This window comes from Rhineura floridana, chromosome 6 (assembly GCF_030035675.1).
Source record: "Rhineura floridana isolate rRhiFlo1 chromosome 6, rRhiFlo1.hap2, whole genome shotgun sequence".
Classification (NCBI taxonomy): domain Eukaryota; kingdom Metazoa; phylum Chordata; class Lepidosauria; order Squamata; family Rhineuridae; genus Rhineura; species Rhineura floridana.
The window spans coordinates 39,640,143-39,656,992 of NC_084485.1; the positions used below are offsets into that span (position 1 = coordinate 39,640,143).

Consider the following 16,850-nt stretch of genomic DNA (forward strand, 5'->3'; position numbering starts at 1 on the left):
CAGCCAATTACTCCAAGCAGACTGCACCGCTCACGGATTGCCTAAAGGACCCCGGACCTTTCCACTGGACAGACACTGCTCAGGAGGCCTTTGAGAACCTGAAGCGAAGGTTTGCTACCAAACCCATCCTACAACATGCAGACCCTGCACTTCCTTTTGTGGTGGAGACAGATGCATCAGACGTAGCGATCGGAGGCGTCCTTTTGCAACCGTCTCAGAAAGGGGGAGGGTTGAAGCCTTGTGCCTACTTTTCCAGAAAACTAACCGACTCTGAGCAAAATTACACTGTGTGGGAAAAAGAGCTGTTGGCCATCAGAGACGCCTGTGAAGCCTGGAGACACCATTTGGAAGGGGCGCAGCATGAAATTGAGGTGCGTACGGACCATCGTAATCTGGAGAATCTACACACCGCCCGTAAACTCAATCAACGGCAAGTGCGCTGGGCCCAGTTCTTCGCACGGTTCCATTTCAAGATCCGTTATATATCTCAAGCGCAGAATAAGAGGGCTGATGCCCTGTCCAGGAAGCCAGAGTATCTGGGGGACCCCACCCCAAGACGCTTGCAATTCATTATCCCTCCAGAGAAGGGAGTGGTGGGGGCTTGTCAAGAATCGTGGGAGGCCGAATTATGCGAGGCACAAAAACAGGACCCCTTCGCCCAGGAGCAGCGGGCTGACACAGATGTGCCGCCTGAAACAGAAGGATTTTACATGGAAGGATGACATACTGCACCATCAGGAAGCTATTTACGTGCCCCCTGAAGAACTGCGAGCCAGGGTGCTGCGTCAGTGCCATGACTCTCCCACAGCAGGTCACTTCAGAGTCTTCAAGAGCATCCAAGCCATCACCAGGGAGTTCTGGTGGCCCAAGGTGAGAAAAGAAGTGGAGCACTATGTCCGCTCCTGTCCCACTTGCATGAGAGCCAAACATGCCACAGGGAAGCCGTCGGGCTGCTGGAACCCCTTCCTACTCCATCCGGACCATGGCGGCTGGTAACTATGAACTTTATTACAGACCTCCCACCTTACCAGGGAAAAACCACAATGTTGGTGGTAGTTGATGCTTTCTCAAAAATGGCTCATTTCATTCCATGCGCTGGACTCCCAAACGCTCAAGACACCACCAAGCTATTTGTTCAGAATGTGTACCGGCTGCACGGACTGCCAGACAGCTTGGTTTCCGACTGGGGAACACAATTTACCATGCGCTTTTGGCAAGCATTGTGGAAGTTGTTACAAAGTGAATTAAGACTGTCATCGGCTCATCACCCCCAAACGGATGGGCAAACTGAGAGGGTGAACACAATTTTGGAACAGTATATACGTTGTTACGTGGGTTACCAGCAGGATGATTGGATGTCGTACCTGCCTTTAGCCAAATTTGCCTATAATAATGCCGTGCATTCACACACGCAACAGACTCCTTTCTTCGCCAACTTTGGCTATCACCCCTGAGTGTTCCCAGCCCCAAAGGACAACCTCTCCATCCCCGCCGCCGAGCAATTCCTGCAAGAACTCCATGCTATGCAACAACTACTCCAGGAACCACTGGAACGAGCCAAGGCAGATTACAAACGCGCAGCTGATCAGCACATTCAAGTGGGAGACAAGGTGTGGGTGTCTACACGTTATTTACTGGTGCATGGCCGTTGTCGTAAGCTCCAGGATCGTCAGGTAGGGCCTTTTGAGGTGGAGGCACAGATTAACCCCGTGGCTTACAGACTGAAACTGCCTATTACTTTCAAGATGCACCTGGTCTTTCACAGGGCATTACTGACCAAGGATGCTTCTCCCGACCCTCACCGGCTACGGACCGAGCCCGCACCGCCGTTGTTGGAGGATGTGGAGGAGGAATACAAGGTGGAACAGGAATACAAGGAGGAATACAAGGTGGAACAGATATTGGACTCGAGGAAGCACCGCAGGCGTCTTCAGTACTTGATTCACTGGAAGGGGTACGATCCATCAGAATGTTTGTGGGAAACAGCGGAAGAGGTGCATGCCCTGGCTTTGGTGAGAGAATTCCATGAAACTTATCCTGCAACAGCCAAACCTTGGGGGTGGGAAGGGTTAAGACATGGAGGGGGGATGATGTTGAGCCTCGGCTCTCCCTTCAGGGGCAGGAAGGGGGGAGGCATGAGTTGCAGGCGCCTCAGCTGTCAGAGGGCGCAGAAGACCCAGGAATTATTGAGTCTGAGCAGGACCTTGGGAGAGGAAGTGAGCCTGAATTTGAGCCAATTCCCACTGATAGCGAGCTCGCAGAAGAGGAGAGCGTGCCGCCCCCAGTTGCCGCAGAGGAGCCGTTGGGGGAAGCACAGGAGAATGTGCCAACTCCTCCCTCGCCAAGCAGTTCTCAGGATGCCGCCAGCGTGACGCAGCCTCCTGACCTCGAGCCTACTCTGCAGCAGGTGTCTTCCGATGAACCATTGGAAACACGCCCCCAGCCGCCTCGCTCCCACTGCCATGAGAAGCGGACAGGGCAGAGACAGGACTTGCAAAGGAGTCAGAGATTACGCTCGAAAACGTTCCCTACTTAAGCTGGCAGCACACCGGGGAAGGGGGTTGCTGAGTCAACTTTCTTCACACGTCGCAGAGCATGTGTAGAGTGTAGTTAGGGATTCAAGTGAGCCAGTATAGGTGTTTCTTATGAAGCACAATGCCTCTGATGTATCCATTACTTTAATAAAACGAGCTTTAATTGCACCAGAGTCTCAGTCTCGTGGTTCCGGCTCTGGATGGGACAGTCAGTGCCCGGATGGAAGACCACCTGGGAACCACATGTATACTGCCTTAAGTTCTATGGTGAAAGAAAGGCGGGCTATAAAAGTAATAAATAAATGAATAATAAGGAAAGGGCTGCAATAGAGAGCAGTGGGTGAAGTTACATGAATGCTTATCCATAAAACTACATGCCATGGAAATTAAGTAATTATAGTGTTTAGCTCATGTTTCTGCAATATCTGGGGGGAAAGAATGGTTCTCCAATGACATGAAAGTGATACCTCAGGCTCAACACCAATCATACAGACACTAGGCCTAGTATGCTAATGTGACAACAATCATGAGTATTCTGATTTTATGGATGATGAATGGTAATTTTCCAAAAACAGCTAGTGAGTCTATGGCTCAGCAGAAATTCTATCCCAAGCCTACCATATCTGGCTATTATCTATTTATTTAAAGCATTTATACCCCACCTTTACCAGTTTTGTATAGAGGTAGGACTGTTGGACTGAACTCAGCAGGCGGCTTTGGGCCAGTCATTGTCTTACAGCTGGTGATAACTCCCATCATACTGGTCATGCTTCCTAGGGCTGTTGGGACTTGTAGTTCAACAACATCTGGAGGGCCTGTGGTTCCCTACTCCTGTCTTGTTGCCTAATCCACCTCTCAAAGGTTTTGTAAGGATAAAAGGGGGAGGATGGATCTGAACCCTTTGGAAGAAAGGTGGAATCGTAATGAAATAAAGCAATAAAACAATTTAAATTCCCATACAACTAAAAATAGCCAGTTGATAGGAGCAAAGAACAACATCATTAAATCAAAACGAAACTATTGTTTGAATGCTGCCATATCTTCAGTGGATCAAATTGGTTCTCACTGGAAATGGGGCTCAATCAAGTTATGATGGCACAAAGTGAATTTATAGACAGATGGCAGTTAGGTTTTGATAGAGCTCAGAGACAGAGAACAATTCAGCAGTGCTTTTATTTGCTGCTGTACAATCACAGAGAATCAATCATGACTACGAAATACAACTATCTTTGAGAAGTAAATAACAGAGACAGTGTGACCAGCTCTGCACAGCCAAACACTAGCATAAACACTCTGTAAACACTAGCATCCAGTCAAAGCAGAGCATAAAATAGCTCTCCAGTTGACTGTACAGTATTAGGCATTAACTAAAATACACAGGACTACTTCTTTTCAATGCATGATGCAGCAAAAAGAAGAAAATAGAGGGTGCTCACCAATGCCAAGGCAAAGCTGGTACCATGAGCACAGCAGAATCCACACGAGGTCAGTTTCCTAATAAAGAAACCTTGTTAGAAATGAGCCAGCTGGATAAAGATTTTAAAGGGGAGCAGAGGACAATCCTGGCCATCTACATGCCTAGGTTTCAGCACAAGCCTTTGTATGGGACTAGTGTTATTTTCTTTTTGACAGTCTTTTCACAAAAAACATTGGTTTCCCTCTACACCACCACCAGCACCATTTCGTTTTTGTTTAATAAGGCCCAGGGCAGGAATGAACCTGAAGATCCTCTAATCACACTCCATGGTAGAAAAGGAGCCCTCGTGTAAGAAGTCACACTTTAAATCTGTAGTGGAGATGGATTAAACAGTTTACCATCTGTCACACTGGAGATCAGGGTGTGGGAAACATCTGGCCCTCCAGATGTTGCTGAGCTACAACTCCCATCATCCCTGAGCATTGGCTATGCATGCTGGGGCTAATGAGAGTTGTAGTTCAGCAACATGTAGAGCAGCAAAGGTTCCCCACTCCTGCTGCAGAGCAACATCGAAAACACAACACATGCCATTTAATTTTGTTATTTTTCTACCCTTTCCCAAACATTAAGCGTGGATAACAAGCCCATGGAAATAGGCATTTTGTGTGCAATTTTTAAAAATGCTCTTTACCACTTGGATAACTTAGATACTTCCTACTGGTTCAGTGGATTCACCGCAGGGAAGCTTCTGTGGGCTCAGTATTGTTTCCAGATGGACAGAAAATATAAGATGAAAAAAATCAAAACAAGAAAACCAATGGCCATTGTTCATCTGCAGGATCTGGCTGTGGACATGGACAAAATGCAAGCAAGATGACAAACTGATCAGAGGATCACAGGATGGCAAGGGGGGTCTGGAAATCAAGTGCTACAAAGAATGGACGAAAGAGGAAAGTACACTTTACCTAGAGAAGAGAAGATTAAGGGGTGACATGGCAGCAGTCAACAAATAACTGAAAGACTGGTGTGCAGAAGGTGGGGCTAACTTGCTCTTGGTTGCTCCAGATAATCGGTAGAATTAAGCAGATTTAAATCACTTAAACAATGAGAGAAAACATCCCAGTGGTAAGAGCTGTTTGACAGTGAAACAGTCTGCCTTGGGAGATAGCAAGTTCTCCTTCACTGGAGGTAGTGAAGCAGAGGCTGGAGTCACCTGTCAGAGATGCTGTGGTTATAGTCTATTGTAGCTCCTATAACAAGCAGGGAGTTGGTGGCCTCCAAGGTCCCTTCCCACTCTAAAATGCTATGATTCTATGCAAGTTGTAGCTGTTGTGTAGATCCTGACTCCCTCCCCCACCCCGACTATTCCTCTAGCACTCAACACTGCATGCCTGGAAATTCAGTAACAGTAGCAGCTAGCTAGGGATGCTCTGCTTTTCTTTTCACCAGTCCCTTCTCATAAGAAAGCTGTGACCTTTCTCCTCCAGATTTCAATCTGGTAACTGTCATTAATATAATCATAACCTTGAGACTTGGAGCAACTATGGGTGTTATTAAAATATGCTGACATGGGGATCACAAATGCTTTGTGCTTCCACATTTATGCTTGACCACTGCAATGTCTGAAGGGGAATTGTTTGGACTCTGGGGTGGGGTTGATATACTGTGCATGCATCAAAAACCTGTCTCTCTCCTCTGTGAACTCTCCTTTTGAGGATTATTAATTTAGGACTATGCATATTCTGGGCTTTTTTGAAAAATGTTTTTTTTCACCAAGGCACACTAAATTTAGCCGCTTGTATAAATTAAGCTAATCATACAAATTCACCTTTGGACAGATTAATTTGAATTTTTACTATTTTGCAGTATTTATTCAGGTTTTGATAGTCACACAAAAGAGCAAGGAGTTATACGTACTCTGCACAGAAGACCTCAACGACAACAACAAATAGAAAAATATGGGCCAAGTTTACAAGCAAATATGTTGCAATGGAATCCCAATGGCTCTTAAAAGTAAAACATGACAAGCAACTGGGAGCCAAAACCTAGAGGAAAGAGGGGATACTCCTTTCCACATCTACCATTTCTCTTTCCAAATTCCCCCCATGGGTGTCCCCCTCCCCAACATTCTAATTTCTGAATACACAAATTTGTGTGTGTGCGTATATGCACGCACACAAGATATTTGGAGTGGAGGCTACGACCCCTTTCCCTATCTCTTCTCCAGTCCCAATCACCCACCCACCCCCAAAATGCAGCTTTTCCTTTTGCTGCTACTGCTATTTTTAAAGACCATCATGGTACTGTTGCACGTGTGACCCTTCTGCAGCCTCTCCTCCAGGTTTGAGTATATCGTCATAGCCATAAGGGTTAGAAACGTGGGTTTGTTCTAAATTTCCACATGACATTCCTCGCCAATCACTGCCCTCCCCAATATTCTCTGAACTAAATCTGGAGTTGCCCTACTCAGCAATACTCTGAATAGTCCTGGGTAGGAAAACGCCAGATTTAGAATTAATAGAGACACTAGGGGCTTACATTACAGATTAAATGGAGATATGGATGAACTGTAAGAACTGGTGCAGAGCCTGGAGCACCACGTGCTCTTGGAGGCCATTCCCATCTAGAAGAAAGCCGTTCTTTTCTGAGCTAGCGGCAATTTTTGGACATTGTTTTCACAGAAACCCCTGTGCCATAATCCCATAATCAGAGGCTGTTAAACATGCCAACAAGCAAATGCACAAATGCCTTGTAATGTCTAAAGGGGAATTCATGCTGGGAAGATGTGGAAGCTTCAGCCACGCATGTAGTGTTTCCATAACAAAAGGAGAGACTAGAGCATCAGTGCCTGCTTCATGCTAAGGCAAATAAAAGCCTTCAGATGAGCAACTTGGCTATAGGTGCCAAACATTCCACATTTAATCGGAGGGACCTATATTTCAAAACAGTGCAGCTCAGCAGATATTAATCGTCAAGAATGTATGCTTGCAAGAATGTATGCTTGCTAGAACTTATGCTTGATTGGTAGAGCAATCCTAACTCCACTCTAAGGTTGCTCAGAGCAGTGGAGCTACTGACAAATCCAAAGCCATGCCAGCTCCTGCTAGTCAGGACAGAAGGTGAGGGGAACTTTTTTCCCCTCTTGGGAGGTAGGGGGAGCAGAGGGGTACAAATTGGGGCTCTTTCCAGCTAATGGGCCAACTTAGGATCCAAGAGATTCTTGGCTGGCCCTGCTCTGTCCCGCTACCCACATTTTGAGGCCTTGTGCCAATAAGCACCCTATACTTTCAGCAGCAGCTTCCACAGCAAATCATAAACACCATCACCAGAGTGACACCTCTGCCAAATCCTACCCACCCCCCAACAGTGCAGATCATGGGTTAGGACTGCTTCCTTAATATATCTTTCCCGCTACACCACGTCAACTTTTAGGCTGTTCCAGGCTGGCTGCATACACAGCATACATTTAAAGCACATTTATACCAATAACAGTCATGACTTTCCCCAAAGAATCTTGGGAACTGTAGCTTAACCCTCATACAGCTACAAATGCTAGCGCCCTTAACCAACTAAAGTTCCCAGAATTCTTTGGGGAGTTATGTGCTTTAAATGTATGGTGTATACACAGCCTAAGACTAAGGCTGCAATCTTATTGGCTGTTTAATGCATTTTATGAATTAAATTTTATTGTATAGATATTTTATTGTGGCAATCTACTTTAAGCTTATTTAATGGGAGGAAAATATGTTTTTAAAATATGCATATTTACTTGAGAGTAAGCCCCAATGAAATACGTGGAACTTACCTCTGTGTATATATGTATAGGAATTGCACTGCACTTGTCACTTGTGAAAACACACTTCATGGTTCTAACCATTATCCTAAATGCTAACAGTGAAATCATTCTTCAAGTGCAGATCCTTATGTAGCTAGAACAGCAACACCCACACAAAAAGTGAAGGTATCAGTAGGCTCAAAGGGACTTCAACATTTGCAGAATTGCAAAAAAAAAAAAACAGATTTAGAAAAAAACCCTGGGGTGGAAAAACCTCAAAACAACTCAGTGGAGGACAGAGGATGTTCATTGGCCATAGAATGCTGAGTGTCTATTTGGGGGTAGGAGATGGAAAACCAGTGGTGGGGGGTGATGGTTAGGGTAATGGAACATCCTGGAAAGGAACACGGCCTGCATCCTGAACAGGAGCGCTCCACATGCAGATGTTGGTTCTTAACCTACATAAGTTTAAAGAGAGTACCTTTACCTGTGTTTACCATCACAGCCCTCTGTGCACTTTCTGAAAACACGAAGGGCAGACAGAGACTCTCTCATTGGTTGTCTATAAGTATAGAACTGCCTTTTCCTGGAGACATCTCTCCATTTCCCAAAGGTAAGTGAGTAAGGGTGAGTTCCCAGGCACTTCTCATTCCCCGACTGCTGCAACATCATCCAGTGAGAGATCAGCAGGTCATACAAGCATGGATCTTACCATATAAACGAATACTTATTTTTCAATAGGACAGCTCCTATATTCAAGGCTGATCTAAGCAATCAAGAGACTCACGTTGCACAACTATTTCAGCACCTCTCTGGAAACAGCTATATTTCAGACAGTGTTACAGTTCAGAATGCAAGTGGGGAAGCAATTATTAATTACATTTTTATACCATTTTCCCTCCAAGCTCAGGAGGGAACACGTGGTTCTTCCCTCCCACCCACTTTGTCATCACATCAACCTTGGAGGTTAGGTTAGGCTGAAAGACAGTGATAGGCCCAAGATCACCAATGAGCTTCATGGTGAGCAGAGATTTGGACCTGGGTCTCTGCCATGATGTCCTCCAGATACTGTTGGACTGCAACTCCCTTCAGCTCCCGCCAGGCTGGCCAATGATCAGGGATGATGAGAGTTGTAGTCCAACAACATCTGAAGGGTATCACATTGGTTACCACTGTCCAAACCACTACAGCACACTGGCTCTCCACAATGTGGTGCACTGCTGCCCAATGTTAAATTTAATATTTAAATATTAATATCAATATTTAATCAATATTTAATATTAATATTTAACAAATAACTTTTCAGCCATGTTAAACTAGCCTGGAGAGAGGAAGGTTCTTACCTACTTCCCTATGGGAAGGACAACAGCTCAGTGGAAGAGGTCATGCTTTCTGTGCAGAGGTCCCAGGGTCAATCCATGGTATTTCCAAGTAAACAAAAATGTATCATCTCCCAGGAATTCTGCATGAGACAATGGGGATCTGCTCCTCTCAGAATAGGCAATTATGGGCAAGATGGACCCATGTGAATTTTTCAGTGTGAAGGGAGTTGGGTTTGTTTTAATATAGTGAAATATTATAAGATGCAATTCCTCATTTATGTTTCTCTGAAGTGATTCAGGGCTAGTTATATGGTCATCATTTGGCACAGTTCAATACGACATAGTTAGCGGTTTACCATAAATACACCTAGCTGTGCTTTTTTGCTCCTCTGCACTAGCATGCAGACAAAACAAACCATGATCCCTGACATTACAGCTGAACCAGGCATCGTGGGGGGGGGGGTTGCTCCAACATCCACGATCAGTAAGCCAAGAACAAACCATGGCTACAGATCTTAGTTTGTCAGGAGTGCTAGTGGAAGAGGAAAGTAGATGAGATCAGCTTGTGTACAGTAAACCATGACTTACGGCTTACCATAATGTACAAACGTAGCCAGCAACTGCTGGGTAAAGTAGTTGTCTGTAGGAGCAAATGGGCTATTACAGATCTGATACCACAAACAGCTCCATCTCCTCCAGTCCAATGCAGGAAGCAAAAGTGGTAGAGTGAACTTCAGACTGTAGGTGGGGAATACCGATTCTGAAAGCTTCTCCATAGGGGTGGGGAGTTCCATGCAAGAAAAAAATCTGAGAGAAATAGGTTCTAGCTCAGCCTGCTCTCTGCATGCTAGTGTTCTCCTTGCAAGGCAGAGTCTGAAGGCACAAGAGGACACCACCTTTCTGAAGCCAAGCAGGTCTGGATTTGGTCAGTGACTGGATGGATAACTACCTGGGAAGCACATCGACGCTGCCTTGGGTTCCATGATGGAAGAAAGGCAGGATATAAATGTAAAAATAATCCTCAACAAACCAATTTAAATGGAGGAATTTTAAAATGGCATCATCCCACCTGCAACCTAAAATGGTGCCGTCCAGTCTACAACCTCATTCTGCTGCATATGTAGATCAGATCTCAGGAAATTTATATGATGTGGTGTCCAGAACGTATAGATTTGATTTAAGCCCCAGTCATCAAGTGTTGACTTGGCAGTATCAGGTTAGAAGCTGGAGACCCAGGTTCAAATCTCCACTCAACTATTTAGACTTAGTTGACTTAGGACCAGTCACAACCCTCATTCTAACCTGCCTCACAGCGTTGTTATGAACATATACAGGAGGGGTGCAGAAGAGAACTATGTGTGCTCCCTTGACCTACCTGAAGGAAAGGCAAGAAGATCATGTAAATAATGACGATAACAATGAAGTGTTGATACCTGCACTTGTGAATCAGAACCTTCTTGTATCTACTGAAAAATGGGTTTAGATTAAGGGGGCATGGACTTGCCATAGTTTGAGTCGCTCTACCCAACGCTAGATAGTTATTTTTTATTATTGTATATGTAATTTCCGATAGCTGGTATAGCACAGTGGGGAGGAAAGCCTGTCTGGGAGTCCAGAGTCTGAGTTCAAATTCCCGCTCATGTCTCCTGGGTGTCAAGGGCCAGCTAAAGATCACCCCCACAGTGAGTGGCTCAGGGGTTACGTGCCCTGCCACCTGTGCAGTCGTGGGCAAGCTGCATAGTCCCAAGGAGCCCAGTTGCCCCCCAGCTGGCAGTTGCGGACAAGGAAGGGGCTGGCTTGTGCAGCTGTGGCAAGCTGAAAAGGCCCTAGCCAGCTGGGGAGGATTAGCCTCAGAGGGAGGCAATAGTAAACCCTCTCTGAATACCATTAACCATGAAAACCTTATTCATAGGGTCACCATAAGTTGGGATCGACTTGAAGGCAGCCCATTTCCATTTCATGTAATTTCCACCTGTGTTTAAACATGCTGCCCTTTGCAAGACCCCAGGATCAGGAGGCAGGGGGACGCAAATATAAATAGTAATTTTATTATGTTTTATTAGAAAAAAATATTATTGTAACACACTATCATTTATATAGCACTTTTGGTAATATGATCAACACCATCCTTAAAATGGGAAATTGTAATAGGACTGCTTCTTATGTGGCGTAGCTGTTCTCAGACAACATACATGAGTCCAGACCTGAAACTCTCTTTTCTCCCCCAAATTAGATTTTTATACTGGCATTTTCCCTTTGAGAGACTCAGTAGACAGAGCAGTCAGTCAAGCCCAGATGCTCCAATACTCCATTCTTACTCTTCAAGCACCATCTCGTTTCAAAAAACACTCACAGTTTGCTTAACTACAGAATGGTGCTTAGACTGCAAACAAGGCAGAGGAAAATTCAAAGTGAAGCAACTAAAAAGACAGAAGGGGTGGCAGGAAGGCAAAAAATCTAAATTTGCTGCCTCTCTGCAATAACGGAAACTATGCGAAGCAGCAACACCAAAGGTAATCACAAAATGAAATAAACTGCCCTCCTGTCCCAAAGCAGTACACCAGGATTAGCAGATACAGCCTTATCCCCTTTCATGTAGGAGGACTGAACTAGATTACCCAAAGGGGGGGTTTGCAACCTCATCTATCACCGAAATACCCTGGGGAGGTCAAGGGTATAAGGCAAGGGGGGGCATCCTTCTCCCTGAACTGCAGCTTCCTGCTCTGCTCCCTGCATTATGAATTTGTCTTTACTTCCGATTCTCACATCCACGTAGTAGGAATCACATACATATGCAGAGACGCTGGCTATTCTGCCTTCACCAGGGTGTTCTTCAAAGTATGTGGCCTGCAGACATTACAGATAGGTTTCACTCAGCAAAAGTTGCTTATAAAGTTTCTTCTAATTAAATTCCTAGGTCTTCCAAGGGCACTCTCTGCACTACTCTGCTTGGCCCCAGGGTGCCCAAGCTCATGTTACCATCACAGCAACTGATGGCAGCCATAACTGATGTGATGCCTTGGCCTGCCCAGGCCTACTGTGACATCACAGCAGTGGCAACTGGATGTCAGTCATCAGCTGTGAACATGAAAGTAAAACAATATACAGGAATCATCACCATGTGTAGAAGAGAGAGTTAAGCAAATTAAGAGGCCTATTCAGTGCTCAGACCTGGAAAACACACTGTACATTAGGAGACATTATCAGTGCTGTTCACCTCCCCCAATTCTACACAGAATGTGGTGTTTGGTGTAAAACAGTTATAGGTTTACTGAGGATCTTACCTTTCCATCCTCCTTTCTGATTAAGTAAGTTTCTAGCCCTCAATATTTTAAAAAATACGCTTTTACATCGCTTTTAATGTAAAAATGTCACCCGAAGCAGTTCACAATTGTATACAATACAAACAATTGTGGAAGAACAGAACACAGAGGCCCTGTGGCAAGTGGTAGTGTCAGAGTCACAGCTGCTGTCTCTGTCCCCAACTGATGCACATGCAACTGGCCTTGCAATAGATCCTGCATACAAACTGTAATATGTGTAGGCATGATCAGAGATTGCCTGTTCAGATCCTGTACATGTAGGATATGTTCACAAAGTCAGCTGAAGACACATCAGAACACAGCCAGTCGGCTATGTATATTCAGTTCATACACATTATCTAAGATGAACACCAGTAAAAGGTTGTGCCCAGGTGTAGAGCCCTTGAATAAGTGCCTTGAAACTAGGAAAGATGGGCAAATTCCTCCCTGTCTCCACACATGCTACCCCATATTTCAACTCATATATCACCATTCCTCCCATTACTTTGATCGGTAGATGATCATAAATAATAACCTTTTATACAACAGAACATGTTATTGCAAAAGGGAAGTAGAAACTTATATAAACACGCATTCATAGAAGTACAACTATGATATCCTTTTATAATATAACCAGTAGTGTAGTGGCAAATTCAGTAGTGCAGGGTCCCTTCATGACAGCCACAGCCACAACCCCTTCTAAGATTATACAGTCTTCTAAAATTATAAAATAATCTAGCCAGGCTTGAAAACTGCTTTCTGCTTCTCTGTTACTGTCACCATCCGATTGTCCTTTCTCATTGTCAGAGATGTTGCTTGAATTACTGAATTCAGTGTCTACATGTTTATCTCCTGCTGCTACCAAATGACTTGATGATGTAGGTGGGATGCTGTCATCAGGATTCACTGTCTCTTCTTCTGCAGTTACAGAATTCTCACTCTCCACAACTTGTCTAGGCTTTTTGAAGTAGTAACTAATAAAGGCGTGCTTGCAATCAACACTCATTAGGACTCTTCTCAGTGGCTAACACATTCCCCTTTCATGCTTGTAGGACGTTGGAGACCTAGGGAGCATACTCCCAAAAAATTAAGGGGTCTACGACCTCCTCGTGCCCCAAATGACTACATCCCCAAATATAACTTTCAGATTAAACTTCACATTTTAAAAAGAACTGAAATCCGAACTGTCCCCTCCACAATTGCTCTGCATCTCTGCTCCGCCCCAGCCACAGAGGAATCCTCCCAGTCTAAGCTCACAGCCAAGCATCCCCTTCATTTGTTATCTCCGTGGCATTAGGACACCCTCACCCTAACACACCAGCAGACTCCCTAACCCTATTTCCATCCTGTGTATATTGGGAGGAGGCATGGAATGGAAATAGCAGACGGGAGTCAGGAAATAACTGATATGTATTCACCAGAGGTATGCAGGAGAGCAGGAATGAATAACATATGCAATAGGAGCAGGGACACACATGGAAGTGAGAAATTTACATTGCACCTGCCCACAGCTTTGAGATCTAAGGATCCACCGCAGGGCAACTCCCTTAAGCTGCCAGGGAAACATACACACACAAACAAACACTACATACATGCAGGCACACTATAAGGAAACATAAAAAGAAAGGAGAAGTCTCTTTGACATAGTGCACCCCTATTATGTGCAGAGCAGAGCTTAGGGATGCTTTTTTTTACAGAGTCACATCCCCCCTCCATGCTTCAGTTGCCAGAGCCTGCAACCTCTCTTCTCTTTACTCTAAGGTCTGCTTACATGCTGGGCTGCTTTTGAGGCATGGCTCAGTCCCAGAACATGTTCCGAGTGCCCCACATCATCCAAAACAATAAAGACAAGAGCGCCTCTAACCATGTGCAGAGTACTCCCTCTTCCATTTCTCTTCTCTCACACACACACCTCTACATGGAAGGGAACCCCGGCCCTCATCCTCTCCACCTTCCATGCGTTCAGGTAACGTGTGGACAAGGCTTACGTTTGCATAATCAGGCCCCACAGTTGTGGGACTCCAGGTGAGGAAAAATGCAGCTCCTGGGCAGTGGTGGGTCCCTGTGCCTCTTAATTATTTACTTTAAAACTTCAGAAATAAAATAAAGAACGCACAGAAACGGAGGGGGGAGGCGTAGTCTAGGATACAATATAGAATGTACGTGTTAGATCTTTCAGGTAATTCAAAGATCACCCACTTATCTCTTCCCCATCAATTCCCACCAAAATCTCCTTCCTGGCTGCGGCGGACCTGAGAAAGCGATGGTGGGCTGGCTGAGGTGCGAGATTGACCCGCTCCAACCGCCTCTCTCAGAAGCAACCACAGCTGCTCTGTCACTCACTCAATGCAACTCACCAGCAGCAGCCGAGATCCGCCAGAGCTAGCTCCGCAAATCCCCACCGCAACGGCAGTAGCAGCCGCCCCACGCCGAAGCCAGAAGACCACGATCGGGGCTGACTATGTCGGCCACAAGAGCCACGAAGATCTACAACGGGCGCTCTTGGTCACTGCTACTAACGCACAGCACCATTCATTTCCCTTGCAGACTGAAGAAGGGCTGCTTAGCTTGTCTGGCGGACGAACCCAGGATGAAAAAAGCAGCCGGCGCCGATGGTACAGCCTTTAGGTCTAGTCTTCTTAGGCCCCGCCCAGCTCCCTCTCCAAGGCGGAGCGATGCAAAATTGAGAGGGCGGAGGACCAGAGATACTGAGCCGAGTGGAAGGCGGTGAGGGGCGAGCCATTCCCTTCAAGCAGGATAACAGTTGGGGATCCGAGACGCGGCACGGGCGGAAACAGGAGAAATGCAGGCTGCAATTCTAAAGGACGCTTAATAGAGGGCAAGTCCCATTGAACTCAGCGGAACTAACAAGCTTGTGCTGTCGTTGGCATGTCAAATAGTGGAAAAATATATGACCCTGAAACAAATGGAAACATGCGGACATGCAATCGAAAATACATCATACACACACACGAGATGGTGAGATTGTAAGAGGACAGAGGTGTGAAACACAGAGCTGGGCCTATGATCCCGAAAATAGTCTGCTGCCTTCAGGTGGAGTGGAAGATGCTGCCCCAATTATTTACAAAAAAAATATGTCTTCTATATTCTTCAATTTTCCATATGCTTCATCAGAAATGGTCATGGGGCAGTTTACAAAAACAGTATATTATAAAACAATTTGTAACAAGCAGAACTTTACAATAATTCTTATAAATTAGTGGTGGGGGAGGTAGCCAACTTTTTCTGGCCAGAAGGCCGTACTCACTTTTGGCTTACCCTCCAAGGGCCTTATGGCAGCAGTGGGTGTGGCCACCCCATCCTCTCACAGGCTCGCAGCCCCTCTCCAAGAACCAGCACAAATCAGCTGCGGAGATTGTTATAACCCCTTCTCAGCAAATTATTTGTCTGATAATAGGGAATGGGGTAATTTGCATTTCCATCAGAATGCTGGCTTCTACCCATCCCAGCACTGGGTCGATTTTTTCTCTTTTTGTGCTGCTTCAAAAGGGGGGGGCAGATAAGGTCCCTGAGCTAGACACCCCTGAAATAAAGATTTTACGGTCAGCTTGGTCAGTTTTGCATATGGAAATAGATGTGGTGCCAAAAATGTCTTAGACCAGTCCTGAAAATCTGCCTGCTATTCTAAGTATGCGTACTTGAAGGTTAATTCCATCAGAATCAGTAGGCCTTATTTATTTCTCTTTCAGTAATATAGCACTATGGGATTTGGGGGTTGAGATAGATTATTTCTGTGAATCCTCTTTCCAGCCTCTGATTTGGGATTTGCATTGAAGAAACCTGCTCTACTGGTCACACTAATTCCATTAATAAATCAATAGATTCAGTTAAGTCTGTCACCCGCTCCCATTAACAAGTGTAAGTATCTACCAGGGAAGCAATGTGGCCCATTAAGAACTCTGCAGGAGAGAGAGCTCCCCTCCCAACAAGGAAGTAGTTTGTATGTCTGTGTTAGAGTAGTTAAATGAAAGGCTGGGAGCTGAGTGGCTTGCTTGCTTTCTGTCTGAAAGAACCCCAAAGGGTATGGGCAATGGGGAGCAAGATCTGATGGACTGTTAATGCTGAGAATTCCTCCATCTTATGCTCACATTCTGAATATGTGTATACAAAAACCATATATCCTATAAGACACCACAGTCTCCACTTCATTCCAAGGAAACCAAATCCTGGGTAAGTGCTGGAACCCCTAGAAGTCTTGCACTGCTTGGGAATTGGGGTGGCATGCAACAGTATGTGGGACAAAGTTTACCCACTCCAGTGTACTTTTTTTAAAAAAGGTCTAAAATTAGAAAGAAAGAAAGAAAACCCCTTTCAATTACTGTTTACCTGGTTTGAGGTTGGAAACAGTGCTGGTTTAAATGCCAACATTCCAGTTTAAGTGGTTTGTGGATTTCAGCCACAGCAATTACTGTTGTCATACAATCCAGCAAAGAGCCAAAGAAATAAGCTCAGTTGTAGTCAGACTGCAATCATATGCAC

At 45.2% G+C, this 16,850-nt stretch overlaps 1 protein-coding gene across 5 annotated transcripts in view; it reads right to left on the reverse strand.

Annotated features, from left to right (window-relative positions):
- The window catches only part of PPP1R16B (protein phosphatase 1 regulatory subunit 16B), a 189,248-nt gene extending 174,227 nt beyond the window's left edge, over positions 1 to 15,021 (reverse strand). For 3 of the 5 annotated variants that reach the window (XM_061631500.1, XM_061631501.1, XM_061631502.1), the window contains exon 1: positions 14,708 to 15,021. The gene's annotated coding sequence lies outside the window, so the exon portion shown is untranslated. Of the gene's footprint in view, positions 1 to 14,338; positions 14,405 to 14,466; positions 14,542 to 14,707 lie in introns of those variants that run through there. The other 2 variants (XM_061631504.1, XM_061631503.1) reach the window with 2 other exon arrangements.
- Positions 15,022 to 16,850: the final 1,829 nt, after the last annotated feature.